General features: G+C 45.0%; 1 protein-coding gene across 4 annotated transcripts in view; it reads right to left on the reverse strand.

Moving 5' to 3' along the window:
* The window catches only part of STAT3 (signal transducer and activator of transcription 3), a 69791-nt gene extending 63844 nt beyond the window's left edge, over positions 1-5947 (reverse strand). For 2 of the 4 annotated variants that reach the window (XM_086687352.1, XM_086687350.1), the window contains exon 1: positions 5706-5947. The gene's annotated coding sequence lies outside the window, so the exon portion shown is untranslated. The remainder of the gene's footprint in view (positions 1-5705) is intronic. The other 2 variants (XM_086687351.1, XM_086687348.1) reach the window with 2 other exon arrangements.
* Between the last annotated feature and the right edge of the window lie 395 nt (positions 5948-6342).

Here is a 6342-nt window from a genome sequence, read left to right on the forward strand (position 1 = left end):
ACACACACACACACACACACACGCACGCGAAGGGACAAATCACCTCCCAGCCTCAGACAGATCATTCATTCCACTTGGGATTCCGCCACACCCCCAAACCATGGGCTGCCCCACCTTCCTTGTCCGACTCCTCTACCCCTCAAACCTTCAACATTATCTGTACTTTTGGTGTTAGGAAGAACTCCAAGGGACTGTTAAAATTCCTAAGTGGTAATACATTTTTAATGTGTTGAGTATTACTTAAAATAAATGGACCACAATCATAGGCTTTGGAAGACTCAAAGAGACCTATCACAGGGGCATTCGTGTAAACAGAAATTTACAGTTTGCCTATTCCTTTTACGTGACAGACTCCATCTCCTTCACCACAATGTAAATCCCCCTGGTCCCTATTCATTCAGTTTCTTTCCTATTAGCTTAGAATCTCCTAATTACTCCTTCTTTCCTTTGGGTTATTAATGGCTACCATGAATCATAACTTGCCCGACTTTGTAGGTAGATACTGCAGTTTTTAATAATATTAATTATTAGCACTCACATTTTAGCTATCTGCCAGGCACTGTGCAAAGTACTTTCTATACATTATCTTACTTAATCCTCACAACTGCTCTACAATGGAACCTGGTATCTGTATTTTATGGCTAGAGAAACTGAAGCCCACAGAAGTTAAAGCAACTGACCCATGGTCTAAGAGGTGCTGGATTTGGGATTGAAGCCCAAGGAGTCTGACCTCATAGCCCATTCTTTCACCTCCTATAGCAACTTTGGACCACGAAACCCTGAAACACACAGCCCAAGCATTTCTACACTTATAAGAACAGTTACCTTAGGACTGCTCAAAATAGAAGTTCCTTGTCCAATGTAGTTGAAAAAATCAAAGGTCAGGTAAAAGTTCAGTGATTAGAAAAGACACTTATTCTTATGGATGGGTGTAGCAGACAGAAAAGCCAGATGATGCGTTTTACTTATTGTACTGGGAGTGGGGGGGGGGGGGGCAGATTACCTTCCTTATTGTTCTTTCATTAGGTGATTAAAAAGAAATTTGCAATAAATATGTCCAAGATATACTGGTAAGTAGAAAAAGAAAAAACCAGGAGAAATGCAGACCAAACTATTAACAGGATATATATAAGATACACATAGTTTATTTTTCTACAAATTTAAATTGCTTATAATAGCATACTGTTCTTTTGTAAGCAGGACAAAACAATTCAGTTTAATGAAACATGAACCCAATAATGAACAGAAGAGAAGGGGTAACAGCTTCCTTTCCCCTCCGTTCTGTTCTCCTAAATTAATAACTTCCGCTTGTAGCTCCCTGGACACCCTATGCTGTTTTAAGCTTCTGCCCATTCTCATTCCCTGGCCTTGAATACAACTGTTCATTACTCAACTTTGTCAGGAGAATTCCTATTCATCCTACAAAACCCTATTCATAGGTATTCCAACCTGACAGAGCCCCTCTGTGATAGAGCCTTTTTCTCATCCCTGAAGAGAATTAATCTCTCTTCTGGGACATTTAATAAGGACTTAGATTTATGGAGTTCCTGGGGCACCTGGCTGGCTCAGTTGGTAGAGGAGGAAACTCTTGATCTCAGGGTCGTGAGTTCAAGCTGGGCATAGAGATTACTTTAAAAAAAGAGGAAAAAAAAAAAGATTTATGGAGTTCTTACAACGTGCCAAGCATTACGCTAAGCATTTTACCTACATTATCTCATCGAATCTTCAACAGGCCTGGGAGATAGGCACTGTTCTCTACTTTTACACCTAAGACCACTGAGACTCAGGTTCTGACTAGGATGTAGCAGGTCCGGGATCTGATCCCAGACCTGTTTGGCTCCAGAGCACGCGCCTTGAACCACTACCCTGCCATCTCCCCTGCCCTGAGTCCACACTGAAGCAGCACACACCCTGGTCCACACAACACCTCCAGTTCTGTGAAACTGTATTTCATTACCCTTGGATGCCGCCTAGCACAATAATTGGCTCTCAATATAAAATACTTGCCGATAATAAATTAATTAAAATAAAACAGAACCGTTTGCCAATCTCACCTAAGATCTGCAGTAATCCTAACATGATAAATGAGAACTGAGAACAGAAATTCATTCTTCCATATGCTATTCCTTTTAAAAACTAGAGACTTTTCAAACAGCTGACCACTAAAGTCCCATCTGACCATCCTGAAGTGTGCCCTAGCAAGCCAAGGTTCGTACTGACAGATGTGTAACCATGAGATTCGTTCTTTTCATCATAACCAACAAAGACTGAAACAACCCAGCAATGTCATCCTGCTGGACCTCTCCAAGGCTGCTCCAGGACACCAGGACTTCTTCAAGATCTGGGGATGTCCCTAAGTGTTCTTCTGGCGGTTTTTATGAATGACTTAAAAGTTACAGTAAAATTGTATAGTAAATATGGAATGTCTTATGGACATTATATGGAATGTTTTATGTCTTATGGAAGACATAAAATGTGAATGGTCATCTGCAGCCAATTAAAAACCCTAAAAGACACTTCTGCACTGAAGAACATGAATCTGGTAAGTCAGAACACCTCTCTTTGGGAGCTGGCCCAATTTATAAGGTCAGGCCCAACGACAGCTCCCCCAGGGCAGAAGCCGTGTGCGCTGATATACTTTGTACAAATTAACCAATGCCAGGCATGTGCTTGACACATAGTAGGCACTCCACAATTAAACACCAATAGTTGGCCTCAAAAATCTTTAAAAGGACAAAAACAACTTCCATGGTCTGGCATTCAAGGCCTCTGGTGAGTGGATACTCCTCCCCTACTTACCTTACTCATCTATCAGGATTTTGTTGGTGTTGTATCACCATACCTCCTCACCCTAAATTCTTTATCCCTATCAAATTCCAACCATTATTTGGGACCCAGATCAAATCTCTCCTTTGGCAAGAAGACTTCCCAGACCACTCCAGGCCTCATAATCTTTCCTTCCTCTGAAGACCTGTAGTGCTTAGTGCAGCACTAATAGAACTTTCCAAGATAATGGAAATATTCTCTAGCTGTGCCATATATATATGTATACACACACACACACACACACACACACATACACACATTTTTTTAAATATATAATAGCTACCTTGTTGGACAGTACAGGCTTAATGTCTCACCAGCTCTTTGAGGACATGCTGCACTGTCTGGATAAAGCATTTATCACATCCCCTCAGCGGACTGCAAGTTCTGTGAACAAAGCCTCTGATTCTTCATAGCAACTTTGCATTGCAAAAAGTAAATATCTGGTGAATCTGTACACCACCCCTGAGGAAACTATAAGGTAAAAAGGTGCTATAGACTCAGCATCTGGAATGCACTACGTCTGCCCCATCTCATATCTGAAAGTCAAGACAAGCAGAGGCGGGGAGGGGGAGAAAGCAACTTTCTGGAGACACAAATGATCACTGATCAAGCCACAAGGCACTCTGGATCAAACGGCATTTTGGGTCACCACTATCCTTTACCTACAAACTTGCCTAAATAAGGATCTCTTTCCATTAGCAAATAGCTTAGCTATTTATTCTGATGATAATTATGCTAACTAAAAAGTTACTTCCCAAGTCAGACTCACATGCAGCAGATGGAAAAATAACCTAAACAAAACCTACTTGCACTTCTTTTTCCACCTGTTTGTTGGCTATCTCCCTTGGAGTCTTATAGCCTATTCGTGGTATTTCCCTGTCCAGATATATGTTAGCATTTCAGTGACACTTATCCCAGCAGGGCCTACAATCACTATAAATTAAGACCTAATACTTTCTCTTTTATGGTTGACTAATATTCCATTGTGTACAACTGTAACACATCTTGTCAGTTCATCTGTCAATGGACACTTGGGCTGCTTCCCATATCTTGGCTATTATAAATAGTGCTGCAATAAACATAGGGGTGCAATAAAACAAAAAAGACCTAATACTTAACATAGATAATCAAAATAATACAAAATATACTTAAGGACAAGTTCTACCACTATGGCACTCTGCTGCCTTGGGCACCCACCTTGTTCCTTTAGCCTCAGTTTCCTTATCTATAAAATGAGATTAATGTCATGTGAACAACCTACCCCTTGCATGGCAAGTCATAGCTGTGGATAGTTCTAAGTACTCTCCCCAAAAGTACTATATACAGAAATAGAAGATTCATGAATTTGCTGGTGGTTCCCTGTGCCGGATATGTTAACAAATATAGTGACTTTAAGATCAACCCTCCAATATCTACAACATTTTTTTTTTTTTTTTTTGTATTCCAGACTTCTTTCTCCCATCCCACTATGCAAATGTCTGAGCAAAAATTCTGCTAGTATTCCAGTCTGGCACATGTAACAAGGAAATAAATGTGTTGACTCAGGGAACACAGACATATTTAATATAAAATAAAACAGAAACTTGGCTGAATCAAGTCATAACACAGTCTAAATCCACATATAAAAGACTGAGATGATTTATAGTTCTGATTTATTCAAACCAATGGTTTACCAGCACAGCCAAGCCAAAAAGTTGCAACCCATACCCAGAACATAGCCTGCAGATGCACACATGATAAAAACCAGCAGGTATACATTATGCACATTTTTAATTAAAAAAAAACTGTGTCAATACCATACACCCAGTTGATATATAACACAGAGAGATGTACGCTAAACATGGAAAAAGCAACTTGGATGACGGTTTGAATTTTGCTAACTTAAGCCCAACCACACCTCCCAATCACAGGTAAAGTTTGCACACATGGCTTTGCCAAGTCCAGCCTGTCTTTGTTTCCCTCTGCGTTTACCCAAGATCTTGGCTCTAAGACAGAAAACTCCCACTCTCGATTGGTTCATTCTGTCCTATGCAATTAAGCAACACCACAATCCAGTAAACGCAAGGGCTCAATTATTTATCTTCTGGCCAAGTTTACCAGGTGTTTATAAAAGAACAATGTCAAGAAGGAAAGAGGTTTATTTCTTTCTAGAACTGGCTTGATAGGGACTTTGTTTTTAGAAGGGGAGGAGGGAAGCAGGGTTTAACCTAGAAAAAAAGACGGGAGGGAATTTAAAAAGAGTACAAGACTGTCAATTTCCCTACAGGAAACTTGATTCTTATGCAATAATCTTACCCACAGCCAGCGGGGCCGTGGGGGGAAGACACCTATTTGTACCTCTAGAGGGGTACAGCTGGTTCCCAGAGGAGAGGGAACAGGGCAAGGCCGAGGAATTGGCTCAGCTGGGAGCCACCGGGCGCGCTGGGGAGCGGGGAGAAAGCTCTTTCCAACAGCCCCCCCGCCCCCGCCCGTGATCTCTGCAGGCGTGACAGTTGCTCCTGTGGCCGGAACGTCCCCAGAGCCCCAGGGAGCAGGAAGTCGGGGGGCTGTCCCTCACTTCTGCCACCCCCACCCTAGAGTGCCCCCGCTCCACTGTTCTCCCCTCGAGCCCATTCTCTCTTCCTCGGCGTCAGCCCTTTCTCCAAAGAACGAAACTTCCTCCCAGCGCCCCCTGTCCTTTCAGAGGCCCGCTCCTGTCATCCCGGGAGTTGTCCCTTCTGAGCGACCCTCGAATCTCCACGTATTTCCCCCCGCCCCACTGAAGTTCGCATCCACAACTCCCCCAAACACTGCAGAGGCTCCCGGCCCCTCCGGCGCCCTCCGGGATCCCCAGACCTGGGGGCCGTCGGGGGGGCGGCCCCACCCTTCACCCCCTTCACCTGTTTCTCGGGCTCAGGCCCGATAGGCCGGGGCTGCGCTTGCGCCGGAATGTGGGTCGCGAGGCTCACTCAGGCCGCCGGGCCTCTCCTAGCAGACGTGGAGAGACAGCGCCGAGCAGGGGTGCTCGTCAAGGATCCGGTTCGGGCTTGCTCGCTCCGCGGCGACGTCGGAACCCCAAACTCCCCCTCCCCGTCTACGCCGCCGCAGCTCCGGAAACCGCTGAATTACAGCCTCTCCAACCAATCCCCGCCTAGCCCCAGCCTGGCACAGACACGCCGCTTCTGCATAATTCATGAGACGGCCAGTTTTCCCGGCCACCCAGAGGCACTGGTGCAAGTACAGTACACCCGAAGCCCCACCCGCTAACCAATGAGGAGAGCCTCTGGGGGGGAAGGGCGGAGCCAAGAGTAGACTGGGAACGCCCCAGTGCTGGCTGTTCCGAGCGCTTAGTGCTCCTCCCTCCGCTACAGCGGCGAGGGAGCCGCGGCCTTGGGCACAGAAACCCGGGGGGAGGGAGGGAAAATGACCGGAATGTCCTGCTGAAAACTCAGCTGAGTTCCTGGCAATGCGTGACGTCAGGACACTTTAAATGCCCCTGATGCGGCTCTCTTCTGCCCGCTCTCCCTTTTCCCAGCT

Source organism: Puma concolor, chromosome E1 (assembly GCF_028749965.1).
Source record: "Puma concolor isolate L17-30 chromosome E1, mPumCon1.1.hap2, whole genome shotgun sequence".
Classification (NCBI taxonomy): domain Eukaryota; kingdom Metazoa; phylum Chordata; class Mammalia; order Carnivora; family Felidae; genus Puma; species Puma concolor.